Source organism: Microcaecilia unicolor, chromosome 3 (genome assembly GCF_901765095.1).
Source record: "Microcaecilia unicolor chromosome 3, aMicUni1.1, whole genome shotgun sequence".
Classification (NCBI taxonomy): domain Eukaryota; kingdom Metazoa; phylum Chordata; class Amphibia; order Gymnophiona; family Siphonopidae; genus Microcaecilia; species Microcaecilia unicolor.
In genome coordinates this window covers 305,480,585-305,496,584 of record NC_044033.1, presented here as the reverse complement: position 1 = coordinate 305,496,584, position 16,000 = coordinate 305,480,585, and the positions used below count along the sequence as shown (strand labels likewise).

Here is a 16,000-nt window from a genome sequence, read left to right as displayed (position 1 = left end):
CTATAAAACTACATATTAAAAGTATTAGGCAAAGAGAGACACAGTAAAGAAGAACAGCTGTGAAAGCATGGGGATGAGGACACCCCCACCACAGATCTCATCTCTCCTCACTTACCCAGTGGTGAAGCAAGTCACTAGAATGGCAGCCACATACTGGATGCAGGTCATGGAGCTGGATCAGCTGCCACAGAGGGTATCATTCTGTCTAACCTGAAACAGAAGGAGACATCTATCAGTTTCAGAACCTCACCCTGTCTTTGGTTCTGAGTAGGTCACCAGGACCAGCACCATGGAGTCCTAACATCACTTCATAATATTGCATTTGATGTACTGCCTATGTGCGGTACAAGAAAGACGGTTTACATATTATATACAAGTAGTTTCTCTGCCCCTAGTAGGCTCACAATCTTTTTTGCCAAGGGTAATGGAGAGTTAAGTGACTTGTCCAGGATCACAGGAGCCCAGTGGGAATTGAACCCAGTTCCCGAAGTTCTCAGCCCACTGCACTAACCATTAGGCTACTCCTCCAACCTAACACTGTACACACTCACCTAATCCTCTGGGCTAGGAGGATGACCTTAACAGGATGGTTATGAAGGAAAGTGGAGGTTGCTAGGGTTCATGGCAGACTGCTATGAGCACACGGAGTCTCAGCAGTCACTTGGAAAAATACTGGGTGTTATCCCAAGCGAGAAGCAGCAAAAGCTCTATCAATCTGGGTAAGACTCACCTTCCACTGATCAAAAAGGATATGCCACCTGAAGGCAGGATCCACGGGGTCCATAAAAAACAAACACTCATATGCGGCATAATCTCTATTGTTGTCATGCTACTCAAATAAAGAGGTACACCTCCTGGCAAACAATCCAATATATAGAATAAATGGAGCTCTTTAACTTCCAAATATTACTACTTCCCGCAACCCAATCTATTACTTGTGCCCTTTGGACACATTCATTTGAATTCAATTTGGGACTCAATTTTCAACGTTACAAATCTCTCACTTTGGAACCACTTATCCAGTTTTCTGTAGTTGGAGCCCTTGTATCAAAATTTTAGGAGAAATTTAAAAGCCTTTCTATTTCAAGATGCTTTCAACGCTTGCTATGATAGGGTGGCAGAGGGAGCTTGGTAGAGCAGCAAGGTATATGAGTCTAGAACATTCTATCACCTGGATAATATAAAGGGTGCTCAAATTTGGGCATGATCCTGGAGATGTGCACAACTAAACTGAGTAACGAGCCAAATGACAATAATTGGGCACTATTAATGATGTTAATTGGAACCAATTTGGATTTGCATGCACATCTTGCTATGCACTATTCTATAAAGCTGCCTGCCCAAACCCCATAACGTGCAACCTAAAAGGGGGTAATGGCTATGGGATGGCCATTCCAGAAATTTGCACTCAGTGTTATAGAGTACCGCAGATACACACCCAAATCGAGTGCCAGAAATTACATCTGGGTTTCAGCAAGAGTAAGTCCAATGCCCAAAAGCATTCTTCTATAAAGGGCACTCAACCCGGAGCCCCCTTTATAGAACAGCACTGGCTACCAATTCTTTCTGGTGGAGCCATTTACTAAATCTGGTCTTATACTTTTCTGTTCTTGTTTCAACTATTGAGACTTGTAACTTCTGTCTTTCCTCTCGGTTTTCTATTTTAAAAGTTTACCATTTGTTTTCTAAACTGTAAACTATTTTAACTGGTTTTCCTTAATGGTGGTATATACAATACAATCATCAACTAAACTACTACTTATTTCTATAGCACTACAAGATGTACACAGACCTGTACACAGGACACATAAGAACTCAAACAAGGGATTAGAGTGTTAGTTATTAAGGCCTCATCTTCCACCACCCTAGAATTTATTTATTGGGATTTAACAACCACCTTTATTAAGAGATTTATGAAGAGCCCTGATGGAGGCTGAATAGATCTGGATGGGCCGGAGTGGAGCTTTTCAGGTGCTCTGACAACAACTTCAGAAATTTTAGAACAAGGCCAGTGCCAGGCAGACTTCTATGGTCTATGCCCTAAAAAAAGGCAAGGATAAATCAAGATCAGGCATGCATATGATGTAACACTTCATACCATATGTAATAAGTTTCTATTATTGGGCAGGCTGGATGGACCGTATAGGTCTTTATCTGCTGCCATCTACTATGTTACATACACCTAAGACAGTATTTTTAAAATTTTTTATTTATGAGGATTTATTTACCGTCTTTTTGAAGAAATTCACTCAAGGCCGTGTACAGTAAAGCATGTAAAGCTGGATTTGCAAGTGGGCTCTGTAGAGGCTCCACTCAACACTGTCAAAAAAAGGTAACTCCTAGTTACACCAGCACACACACACAGGCGAGAAGGAATCAGGATGTCCAACTGATGAATTCAATTCCAGTTAAGGAAGTGTAAGCATCTCATGTCCGTTGAAAAAGTGCATTATGCCTCACACTGGTGTTCACTGACAGGGAAAACATTTTATATCTCAAAAGCCAGAGCTGCCATCACAGACCCCTTCATCTCATTTCAGAGGACATCAAAGATCAGAACAATTCTGCCTTCCCATCAGGCCCGTAACTGTACTTAACTTGATTAACCCATTATATTTGCATGGAGACTTTACTCTACTAATCAGGGTAATTGGGAGGGCTGATCAATGATATTGATCAGTTCAACGGATTTGAATGTTGATAGCCCAGCTCTCGACATATGAGGAAATGTGGCACAAGGGCTACAGAGAGATTTACAGAAGCAGTGGTTGGATGTACCAACACCCTAAGGGTGGACGACCTTTATACACAGAGGGCCGCATAAATGTCAGTACTACCCTAGCGGTCCGCAACATTACATAATGTCGGAACCTGAAACACACAAAGCTCTATAAACCTTCTGTGATAAGTAAAAATGCAACTAAAAAAAATGGAATCAAACTGCTAGAGTGGCTATTTTTAAATTATTTCTGAAACACAATATTTAAAAAAAAAAAAAAAAAATCACCCAAATTCTGGTTAATGGTGTTCTCTGTGTATACTTCCCATGGTCTCGCCCATCCCTGCTCTAATGCAAATATGCCTGGAAAGGTGAAGGGGGTAGAGGAACATAAGGAGTGGGAAGGAGAAAAGGTGCATTTGTACTATTTAAAAACAATAAATGATTCAAAAACACTTAGGAGGATAATTCTAGAAAAGGGCGCCTATCTGGAGCCTATTCAGCACATCTACTTCCCTTTACAAACTGTAGTGTTAACAGGTCAGACACAAATGTGTAATTCAGATGCGACAAGGAAAAAAACAGGAGTGGAAGGACAATAAGTACAAGGATGATGTAAATCAAAGGTAATGTATTCCTTGTCTTCCAATACATACACGTCCCAGCTAGTTGCTCTCAACACAGGCTGTGTTTCGGTGTAACAGGCTTCATCAGGAGAACACTGCCGATTCTTCTTGTAGACAAATTCTTTACAAGCAAACGAATGGTACTAATGTCTGAAAACATCACCAGTAATACCTCAGTATTTAAAGTGCCAGCTTTCCTGACAATTTATATATCGGCCATACAGCTGGTGTAAAATGCTTGTGCTTAGATTGCTAAATGATGTTCAAAACTATAGCACTCTATAGTTACATGCTTAACTGTGAGTCCTGCCTATGTGTATGCACTGCATTTAGGCACCATTTTCATAGAATAGTGCATAGCTGGATTAACACATGTATGTGTACACATATGCACACAGGTGTCGATATGATTAAAACGTTTGAAGAATTTGTTATCGGAGGTAAATTTTTGGACAGCTTTGGTATTATCTGTTCTGAATTACTGTAATTCTCTGTACTTATGCCTCTCTAAAATCGATGATTCATTCTCTTCAAATTGTACAAAATTCTGCTGCTAAGCTTCCGACAGGTTTGTCAAAATGATCTGATCCCCTTTAGATCAGCTTTGAAAGATTTGCACTGGCTTCCTTTGCTTTGGCGGATTAGGTTTAAGGTTTTGGCCATGATTTTTAAGGCCTTGAACAATGATGCACCCCCGGCATTAGCTTCATTTTTAATACTGTACCAGCTGTCCTGTAGTTCATATTCCAAGGATAAACGTTTATTGGCTATTCCTTCCATTAAGTGTATTAGACTTGAAGCTAACTGGTTAGCAATGCTTCAGATTGTGGGCCCATCTCTTTGGAATTCTTTGCCTTTGAACTTACGTCTTATAACTTCAATCCTTCAGTTTAGGAAACAGTTGAAATAATTTCTTGTTGCCCAGGCCTTTACAGTTTAGCTCGAGTATTAGGCTTGCAGCCACAATTTTCTAGTCATGGTAAGGGGAGTCCATTTCATGATTCTTTGTTGTTGCTTTTGTTTATTCTGCTATGCTTTTCGTGTCTTATTGTGTATGTTGCTGATATACACTGCCTAGGACTAATCAGGGCTGGCGTTAGGAGGTGGCAAACGGGGCAATTGCCCTGAGCCCCCATACTACAGGGGGCCCCCAAACCTGCCTCAATCTGAAGGCGGCATGGTCTGGACTGAAGACCCGCTTTCAGGCCCCCTCCCCAGTTTCTGCCCTGGGCCCCTTAATGTCTAACACCAGCCCCGAGACTAATGGATAGTGCGGTTTAGAAATGTTTCAAATAAGTAAATATTCATGTGTGTTCTTGGCACCTAAACGTTGGAGCCCTCCTTGGAGATTTACCCTCTAATGCTTCCACAGTCAGTCATTTTGGGTAAGGTGTACTAGCTAATTTGTTGCAAGGGACTTTCTTTTTTTCTTTCAAATTAAAACAGCATGTATTATAAGTAATGGCATAATGCCTCTCCATGGGAGCTGGGCGATCCTTGTGGCAATGTGGAGAAACAAATCAGTCCTTAAATTTCTTCCATGGCTGAATGCAGTTTGCCTAGCTTGTTGTCCAAAAGCTGGGAGAGGTGGTGCATAGAGACTTGTTGCGCCGTATCCTCCTGCAGCACCGCCAGAGATGCATGCTGTGTCGCCTTCTCTGTACTAGACCAAGCTGACTTTACCAGCATTATAAAATCACCGCAGCCATCCACTGCAGTTATTTCTCCACCGGACACATCACAAGGTTTTCTTCAACACAGGTACAAACCAAAAAAAAGGTCACTCCATCAGCAAATGAAACTGGTAACAGACCAAAATGGTGGTCTGATGAGACCAAAGTAGAACCTTATGTGTGCAGTGTCTCATAAGTGTTTCTTTATAAATGCTAAAGTGGCACATCATATGTTTTTTTTTCCAGCAGCGGCTTCCTTCTTGACACCCTCCCTCCCATACAGGCCATAGTTGTGGAGTAATTTTGAAATTGCAGTTTGGAGGGATGGCCATCGAGAAAGTCTTGGTGGTACCAAACTCTTTCTACTTTTGATTTATGATTTGTAGTAGTAGTAGTACTTTACAGTGATGGTCTGAGGGATATTCAGATGTTCACAACGTTTCTTAGAATCGTCCTCCATCTTGTTTGAATAATTCCATTCTGGAGTTCTTCCAACACCTCTGGGTTCAGCATACTTAGACCTCCATTTCAAATTCACTTCCTACAACAGAAATAGCCCAATTCTTCATCCAGGTGTCTGAATCAGCTTTACTGGGACTGAATACAGGTAGGCTCTATTTAACTTGTTATGAGCATTACGAAAATTTTTGGAAACCAAGCTAATTTGTCATGAAGTTTGCCAAGACAAGAGTGAATTTCTCAATCTGCACTTCCCCAGCTGTAAAGGTCTAAAATAGAAGCTGATGCATGCCACTACCTTCTCCTACATGAGCACGCAGTTATGGAATGCATTACCTACAGACCTGAAAACAATCGATGAAATAACTAACTTTCGCAAATCTCTGAAGATATATTTCTTCAACAAGGCCTACAAAGAGAACATATAGCCTCAATAATCCACCACACCAACCTACCCAGTTATGAAAGTCCACCTTTTACACTTACCATATTCACTTCCTTCTTTCTCCCCTTAATTAATCCCTGTACATTACTAATTGTATCTGATATCCTGAAATGACAATGTCATAACAAAACTATGTAAGCCACATTGAGCCTGCAAATAGATGGGAAAATGTGGGATACAAATGCAATAAATAAATAAAAATAAATAAAATTTACCACTACTCTGCCTTTTTCTACTTAACCAGTTTCTAACCCAGTTAGTGACTTTCAGTCCAGACCGAGGGCACTCAGTTTATCAGTCACCTATGTGGAACCGTGTCAAAAGCTTTATAAAAATCTAAGTACACCACATCTAAGCGCTACCCCTAAATCCAACTGTTTGGTCATCCAGTCAAAGAAGTTAATCAGGTTAGTCTGACAAAAGCTTCCTCTAGTAGAACCACACTGCCTCTGGTCCTGCAATCTATTTGATTCCAGAAACCTCTCCATCCTGTGTTTTAGAAGTGTATTCATTAATTTACTTACCACAGAGATAACATTAACCGGCCTGTACTTCCCAACCTCCTCCTTACTTCCACTTTTGTGGAGAGGAACCACATCTGTCCTTCTCCATTCCTCCAGGACCCATTCCCAACTCTAGAAAAGCTCATACAGCGGAGCCTCCACAACTTCCCTTCCTTCAGTACCCTCAGACGTATGCCAACCAGCGCTATCACTTTGTGGAAATCTTGAAAACCCCACTGGATTATGGCCCTCAAGGACTGTAGTTGCCCATCCCTGGTGTAGAGTGATGTGCAATCAGTAAAGCAAAATCCTATTTTAATGCATTCTGGACTGTATATTTTAGACAAGAGAATGAGAGAAATGTACAAAAGCATGAAGACTTTTGCAAGGCGTTGTACCTTAATGTAGGAGCTTGTCAGAATCTCTACACACACGTGTGCGCACACACACACAAAATACATTAAGGCAGTTATTTATACTAGGAAAGCTCTCAGGAATTTTGGGAGTAGTAACCAGCGAACATGTGCTTTACAACCTGTCTATTAATAAATCAAGTTTGCTAATATTTCTGACTGCTCTGGTCTTTGTGATCCAGTGGAAGAGGTTATAAAATCTGGGTGCTTGTGTCTTAGCGATTAGAACACACCACTTGAGACATTTACCACAATGTGTTCTGAATGAGTAGTTCAAGACTAATCTAATCCCTCTTGTATGGATTTACGCAGAGCTCAGACCGATTCTGCACTAATTGGGTCACTGGCCTTCCGAATCCATCACTAATTAATTGGATGGAGCAACAAAAAGAGAAGGGAACTGAGGGAGGTAGGGCACATGCTTTCCCCATGCCAACCTGCTTGGAATGACCAGGAGCAGCCACCCCAGCAATGCTTCAAGTCAGTCTGAGCACGTATGCTCAAGAGTGAAACGTTCATTCATACTTGTTAGTGTCGGACACAATCAAGCTGACCTTGAACTGTAACTGATTTGTAACTACATCTTGGTTTACAAGTGCAATACCGACTTCACTTTAGTTCAAGCAAATATAGGTTTGAGGATATGACCTCTTGCTCTTCTTTGTAAGCCGCTCTGCAATGAATCATAATAGACTATGAACAGTATACAAGTTTTAATTGTAATATCAGTTTTATGCTGCCAAAAAGTGGTCAGCACAAACAGCAATTCTAAAGGATGTTTTGAAACATACAGGCCCTCATTTTACAAGTCCTAGATGCATTTAGTGAATAAATCATTTTTATTAAGATAACTCCATAAGTAAAGATCTGTTTGTGTTCAGTTAGTCGCCCAACAAAACCTCCTCCACCCCTCAGCCTATTCCAACTATGTTAACAGGTTAATCCAACAGGGGAAAAAAAAATAAGTTTCCATCTACCACCCCTATAACTTTAAGATCTCAAGAACATCAATAATACACTTCTCAGATGTGGATGCAAAGAGTCCAGAAATACAGGCCAAACATGTATAAAGCTATTAATTTTCTTTTGCTCCACACTTTATACCAATATTCATTCCATTCCCTATTCACATTTAATATGTGTATAAACTGGCACTTAAAACATTTATCTTGCATAAGTGTCTAAATCCCCATTTTATAAAACAGGGATACGTACGTATCAAAACCAAATGCATGCAAATGGCAAGGGGGCGTGGTCTGGGCATGTTTTTGGAGGAACATGGGGGCATGGCGGGTTCATAGACATTAACTTCTATGTCTAAAGGATGGATGGATGTTGCGAGTTATAACTGCTAGCAAACACCTTTAGGATTTAGGAAACAGGTGCAATTGAGCGGCACTACACTGGAGGGATGGGGGAGGTTGCACCCTTAAAACTCCAGTGGTTTTTGTTCTTCCAACTGCCAAACTGGCAAGGGAAACCAGTCACTGATGGTGTCAAGATAATACCCAGTTATGTTTCTAAACTTATGTGCTGACTTTGAACCCATTAATATTACATAGGCTTATTTTTCTAAAATGCATGTTTATGCTGAACACACCAAGCGCATAAATATCCATTTCTCCTATATTTTAGAACAGGCTGTACATTGCACATTCTGTTCTAAAATACAAGTGAAGGAGGCTATTTCAGCCAAAAGAATGTCCTTCAAAGAACAGAAAAAGGACCCAAATGAAGAAAATAAGAAGCAATATAAGCACTGGCAAATCAGATGCAAAGAACTGATAAAGGCAGCTAAAAGAAGAGAAACTTGCCGCAGAGGCTAAAACTCAAAGTAACATCTTTTTCAGGTTCATCAGAAGCAGAAAGCCTGAAAGGGAATACATGGGACAATTAGATCACGAAGGAGCAAAAGGGACACTCAGGGAGGACAAGGCCATAGCTGAGAAACCGAATGATTCTTTGCATCGGTCTTACCAGAAGATGCAAGGTCTACCTGTACCGGAAATGGTTTTCAAGCATGATGTGGAGGAACTGAAAGAAATCTCGGTGAACCTGGAAGACATACTCAGCCAAATCGACAAATTAAAAAGAGTAGTAAATCACCTGGACTGGATGGCATACATCCAAGGGTACTCAAAGAACTCAAGCATGAAATTGCTGATCTGGTATTAGTAATACGTAACCTGTCATTAAAATCATCCGTTGTACCTGAAGATTTGAGGGTAGCCAATGCAATGCCAATTTTTAAAAAGGGTTTTGGGGCAATCTAGGAAATTACAGACCTGTAAGCCTGATGTCAATGAAGGGCAAAATAATGGAAACAAAGAATAAAATTACGGAAAACATAAACAAACATGGTTTAATGGGACAAAGTCAGCATGGTTTCAGCCAAGGGAAGTCTTGTCTCAACAATTTGTTCATTTATTTGAAGGCGTAAATAAACATGTGGATGAAGGTGAACTGGTTGATGTAGTGTATCTAGATTTTCAGAAAGCTTTTGAAAGTTCCTCTTGAGAGGCTCCTGAGAAAATTAAAGAGTCATGGGATAAGAGGCAAGGTCCTTCTGTGGCTTAGGAATTGGTTATTGGACAGAAAACACAGGGTAGGATTAAATAGTCATTTCTTTCAATGGAGGAGGGTGACTAGTGGAGTGCCACAGGGATCTGTACTGGGACTGGTGCTATTTAACGTATTTATAAATGATATGGAAATCGGAACGAGTTGAGGTGATTAAATTTGCAGATGACACAAAACTATTCAAGGTTGTTAAAACACTTGCGGATTGTGAAAAATTGCAGAAAAGACCTTAGCAAATTGCAAGATTGGGCATCCAAATGGCAGATGAAATTTAATGTAGACAAAGGCAAAGTGATGCACATTGGAAAGAACAATCCGAATCATAGTTATCCAATGCTAGGGTCCAGCCCCCATGAAAAAGATCTAGGTGTCGACATAGATAATACACTGAAATCTCATGCTCAATGTATGGAGGCAGCCAAAAAAGCAAACAGGATACATGGAATTATTAGGAAAGAGATGGTGAATAAGGCTGAAAATACTATAATGTCTCTATATCGCTCCATGATGAGACCTCTCACCTTGAGTATTACATTCAGTTCTGGTTGCCGCATCTTAAAAAATAAAAAAATACAGCGGAATTAGAATAGGTTCAAATAAGAGTGAACAAAATGAAAAAAAAAAAAAAAAAAAAAAGGGATGAAACTCCTCTCAAAAAAGTTAAGCTAAAGAGGTTAGGCTCTTTAGCTTGGAAAAAAGAGGCAGATGAGGGGAAATATGACGGAGGTCTACAAAATACTGAGTGGTGTACAACAAGTAGAATTGAATAGATTTTTTTTACTCGTTCCAAAAGTACACAGATCAGGGGACACTCAAGGAAGTTAAATGGAAATATTTTTAAAACAAACAGGAGGAAATATTTTTTTCATTCAATGAATTGTTAAACTCTGGAACTCCTTGCCAGAGGATGTAGTAACAATGGTTAGTGTATCTGGGTTTAAAAAAGGTTTGGAGATGTTCCTGGAAGAAAAGTCCATAGTCTGCTATTGAGACAGACATGGGAAGACACTGCTTACCCTGGGATTGGTAGCATAGAATGTTGGTACTAATCAGGGTTTCTGTCAGGTACTTGTGACCTGGATTGGCCACTGTTGGAAACAGGATACTGGGCTAGATGGACCACTGGTCTGACCCAGTATGGCTATTCTTATGTTGGAAGCTCCTCCCATATCCAACAACGCAAAATCACTTTGTGTACTCCCAATAGCACGTCTAATACAACATTTTTTTAAACTGCAATGGAGAACCTAGATAATTGCTGAGCCTCCTGCTCTCCTTCCCAATCCCCCTGCAAAACCTGACTATAATTAACAGAAACTGCCACCCTACTACAGCTTCTACAGCAACTATGACCTGGGGTCATAAAGCATGGACAGTCTAAAAAATGTGTATCCAACAACCTGTATATATCTTTCGCATCGAAGACAGGTAGCTTGATCCCACAGCTTCAATTTATGACCCTATTCTCTAGTGAGATACAGCCTACAAACCATTTTAAAATCAGTTTCTTGATAGTCTGCATTAGTGAGAAGGAGGTAACTATCCTTCCAAAGCTTATTAAGAATTTCAGTATCATATTCTACCCCCATTTAACTATGTGCATCACCTTTTTTGTAAGAAGGCCACCCTGATGATAAATGGAAAGGTGGTTAAATGTGGCAGTCCCTGAAAGTCTTCATCCATTTCACTCCATTTGAGGGATGTGGCACTTGCTGTTCCACGGTCGCCCAATAAAGCCTTATTTGGAAAAAAATATATGAAGTGAATATTAGGAAGCTGCCACTAACACATCTGTACAAATTCTGGAAAACCTTTAATCACTCAACAGGAGGATATCACCCAAAGCCCTACAACCAGTGGTGTGCTGGAGCAGGCTCTCACAGGCTCGCAAGAGCCGGTTGTTAAGTTTTTAAGAATTTTGGGAGCCGGTTGTTAAAGTAGGGCCCTCCATGGCTACTTTAACAACTGGCTCCCAAATGGCTCCCAAAATGTGGGCTTGGGCCTCCTGCTGAATTATCTTTTACTTTGCTGGTGGGGATGCTGAGCCCTGCCAGACAAGTAAATAGACTACTTCTGCTCCCTGCTCCTTGTCTGGGCAGCAGACTGGGACTTCTCGAGCATGTGAGAGAAGTTCCAGCATGCTGCTCAGAGCAAGTCGTTGGGAGTGGTGGCAGTCCATTTATTGGCTGCCAGCAAAGGTATGCCTAGCGTGCCCGCAGGAAAGGAGGGAGGAGAGAGAGGCAAGTGTTGCTCCACCCCCCCCCCCCCCCCGGCCACCCCTGGCCCTTCCAACTGCAGAGCTGGCTACGTCCGGAGAAAGAGCCTGTTAAAAATTTACCAGCACACCCTTGCCTACAACCCACCTCCTTTCAAAGGCCCAAGGAGGACTGTCCCAAGCTAGGGGGCAAACTGGGGGATTTCCTGTTAAAGACAAAAAACAGGGAAATATTTGCAGACAACCCCCAGGACCTATGCCAATATCCCCCCGACTTCTGAAGCGGTATCACCAGCAACTGCAACCCTTTTGTCCAATGAGATCATCCAGGATAATGTAGCAGAGTCATACCATCCACATTACCTGCCACTAATTCCTGAGGGAAGATAATAAGCTTCTGCATTATAGAGATCCCGAATCCACCGAAGTAAGAGCACCATTTCTGAGCATGTCTTATGCAAAGAGGTTTTTAGACGTGAAAGGTACATATTCCTAGTACAGTAGATGCTCACTTTTCCGATCTTCAGTCACCTGACCATACAGTTCATCCAATGGTGTTGTCATTCAGATGCTCATGGCTTTCCCTCTCTCTTTCCTGGCGTCACGTCACGCTCAGTTGAAGATTCTTGGGCACATTAAGAATATACTCTTACTGTTTCTTCTTTACCATTTACAGCACTTGTTAATCTTAGATCAATTTTCACCTGTGACCCTGTTTTCTCTGCAATGGAAAGCCAAGAGAAGAAGAAAAAAAAAAAAAAGTTGTACCGTCTATAGACAAGGGCGAGTTCATACAAAAAACTACAATCTAACTTGGAGCGGGGAGAGAAACTTATTGGCTGAAAAAGGCAACGAAGTAAGCTGGAGAAAAGGGGTTCTAATTGTGCACTGAACACCAGAAAAAAAAAAAAAACTATGAAAAATGTAAATATGAGAAGGTGAGCAAAGCTTTATTCCTGTGGTTCACAAGGTAATACCAATATCCGGCCCTATACTGCAAGAGAAAGCTCTATTTTTTTCAAAAGGAATTTAAAGAAGGTGACCCTGATTTCACTGCAAGTGTGAACTGGCTTGATCGCTGGAAAAAGAAAACGGTGTGGAATAAGACAGCTCAATATTTCTGGGGAAGAACCGGCAGCAGATTGAGGAATTTATCGGATTAAAAAAAATATTTCATCTTCTTATTAAAAAAGGAGGAATATCAAGGGAGCAGATGAAACTGGTTTCAATTTTAAAATGCTGCCATCAAAAAAACAAACAAAAAACCCCTGTAGCTTCACAGCTTGAAGCTTCAGCTCCCAGTTATAAATGAAGTAAAGAAAGAGTGACTGTTCTAGACTAGGGACAGGAGGGACCACACAAAGTGTGGAGGTGCACTTAATCCCCACGAAACAAATATAGTGTAAAAAGAAGAAAAAAAGAGTGGGGGAGAATAGGCTCTTTCCAATCAATGGGGGAGACGTGTAATTAAATAAAACGTAATGTTTATTATAACCAGTTGACAACACAGCCGTGTTTCGGCGCCATAGCACCTTCTTCAGGAGTCTACAAAATTAAATATAAAACAAATATAGCTATAAACTATAAACAACATTAATAATAAAAGGATATAACCTCAAAAACATCTATAAAACCATAAATCAAATCAAGAGTAAACATCAATAATGTTATGTCAACATAATTAAAATGTTTTCACAAAAACATCATAAAAAACATGAGTAAAACTCAAAAAATGCTAAAACATACTGTGTGGTGTTGCAAAGAGAGACTTAAAACCTTTGGAATTCACAGAGAAATTAGAAAAGAGAACACATTAGTATAATGCACTGATTAATAGACTGTAGCAATGTTAACTGGTAAATATAAAATTACAATTTACATTTATTGGAAGGTCAAAAAATCCAATGGCTTTAAAAAAAAAAAAAAAAAACCTGGCTCCTGCTGCACTTCCAGTCTCCTACAAAAACTACAAGGATGTCTTTTGATAAGATGGGGGACAGGGGAAAAATTTTCAATAAAAAGTTGAAGTTTCTACAGTTTATATTTAATTGTTGCACTGTGGCAGTAAATTGCACTACCTGGTTTTCATCTTGTCTGGACTACATTATAAACATGCCAGTGTAGAGCGATAAACATTGTATGCTGTCTAGTGAGAATTTTCAATAAAAGACTTCTTACAAATTAAAAAAAAAAAACTACAAGGATGCCTGGATGGACACAGATTTTCTGTAGCTGCTTTTCCACTAAATGTGTTCCATCAGTAGAAAAGTTTTCGAAATTGCTAAAGCTGCCTAGGAAAGCAATCCTTCTCACTGATAATGCGCCGTCTCATCCTGACGAGGACAAACTGAGAAATGCTTGAGTGTGATTTTTCTTCCTCCCAATGTCACATCATTGAGTTGGACAACGGACCAAGGTGTACTTGAAACATTAAAATAAAAAACATTGCCGTAAGCTTCTAACACTTGTTTGTGCACTGGACGATGGAAAAGGAATGTTAGAAGTGCTAAAGAAAGTGAACATTTTACTGGATTGCTCAATCATGGGATGAAATTGAACCACAAATCCTAGCAAGATCATGGAGAAAGTTACTTTCTGAAGATGAAAATGGACAAGGACATGACATTGAACAAGAAGTAAATGAGGACGATGATAATCTCCTTCCTTTGTTACAAAGAAATACCAAGCTGTGAGAATGCTTGTGAAGATGACAAAAAAGTAACCGATGAAGAACGACGAGCAAGAAGAACCGACAGTGAAGCAACTGCTACAGTGAATGGAAGTGAGAATGAAGATGATGGAGATGATCGAGATGAATGCGTTGAGCCTCCACTTGAACTAGATAAAACCATGAAAAAGTGAAGGGATCAAGGCCATCGAGGCAGCACTGGCTTACCCGGAACCTGATAAAGCGGCTGCTACTGATGTTATATAATTAAGATACTGGCGTGACCTCACCGCAATGAAGAGAACTAAAACAGGAAAACAAATTTTAATCCTCAAATGTTTTAAATGGCTTTTGTTTCTAATTTGTTATAATTAAAACGTGTTGTTCCAATAACTACACTACTGTGATTGAATTAATGCAGTGCACTACTGTGTACAGTTGTCCTGTTTATGAGTACACATTTCTGTAAAAAATGCTTTGTTATAGTACAAGCATGTATAATACTCTTGGTTGGTTGCTGAAAGTTATTAACAATATTTGAAACACACCTTCTATATGCCTCTTATGCATCATTCACATTTTCTGTATTACCTGACTTTTCAGTTATCTGACAACAGGTTGGTCCTGTTTACGTTGAAAAGATTAAACTATACCAATTTATTTCCCTGTGCCCATACTAATTATTTTCACCAGAGAATGGAAAGATTTGGAAGAGAGTACAGGGGATTTAAAAATAAATTCCACAAAACACAGCAAATAGATCTTTTCAGATAGCTTTGCTTTATTTTTATGGGGATGGATACAGACTGTAATTTTATACTGAGTGATGATGAAAGAAGAGTGACCCGATATCACTGTGGCTCACACTGTTCTAGATCTGAACGCGCTTCATTTTTAGAAAAATAAGTATAGCTTAACCCCTTTATAACCTGATCCGTTACAACACGAATCGGCTTATAACACAATGCAAGTGTGGCTCCCAATTTGATTAACAGGATTAAATCTGAAGTCCCGCAAACCCAAGTGGGTAGAGAGGTGTGTTGTCTTGCTCTAGTCACCCATCTGGTACTAACCAACAGGTATAGGCAGTGCCTCGACCAGTGGTTCTCAGACCTGGTCCTGGATGTACCTCACCCAGTCAGGTTTTCAGGATATCCACAATGAATATTCATTAGAGATTTGCTTGCAGTGGAGGCAGTGAATGCAGATCTCTCTCATAAATATTCATAGTGGATATCCCGAAAATCTGACTTGCTGGGGTGCCTCCAGGACCAGGTTTGGGAAACACTGGCCTAGACTATACTATACTATACTCTCTATTCTGCTCCCTTGCCCACAACCAACATGGCTGAGGGCCTTGGAAGATGTGCAAACAGATGCTTCATATCTACATATTTACAGCAATGGAGGGAAAAGAACTGTTTACTGTGTGCTTCCACCATATGAACATTACCTCTATGTCTTTTCCCTACGAGTTTAGCAAAAATGCACAGACTTCCACCATTTTATAAAACTTTCAGCAACAAGCTGAACTTCCGAAAGACGCCGATACTGTGAATAATCACGAGTGAGGATTCAGTCACTGAATTTTTAAAAGAAGCTAAACCCAAAAAGAAATTTTTTTTTTTTTACATTGTCTGGGATACGATCACAAAAGTTTGCATTTTCAAATGTTGGAGAAACCCAACTGATGCTAGTA

The 16,000-nt window shown here is 40.2% G+C and overlaps 1 protein-coding gene across 4 annotated transcripts in view; it reads right to left on the bottom strand.

Annotated features, from left to right (window-relative positions):
- FIGNL2 (fidgetin like 2) overlaps window positions 1-16,000 on the bottom strand; it is a 158,512-nt gene that overhangs the window by 103,786 nt on the left and 38,726 nt on the right. The window contains exons 2-3 of one of the 4 annotated variants that reach the window (XM_030198269.1): window positions 11,025-11,155; window positions 116-210 (exon numbers count right to left, since the gene is read on the bottom strand). The gene's annotated coding sequence lies outside the window, so the exon portion shown is untranslated. Of the gene's footprint in view, window positions 1-115; window positions 211-1,897; window positions 2,015-9,939; window positions 9,970-11,024; window positions 11,156-16,000 lie in introns of those variants that run through there. The other 3 variants (XM_030198271.1, XM_030198270.1, XM_030198268.1) reach the window with 3 other exon arrangements.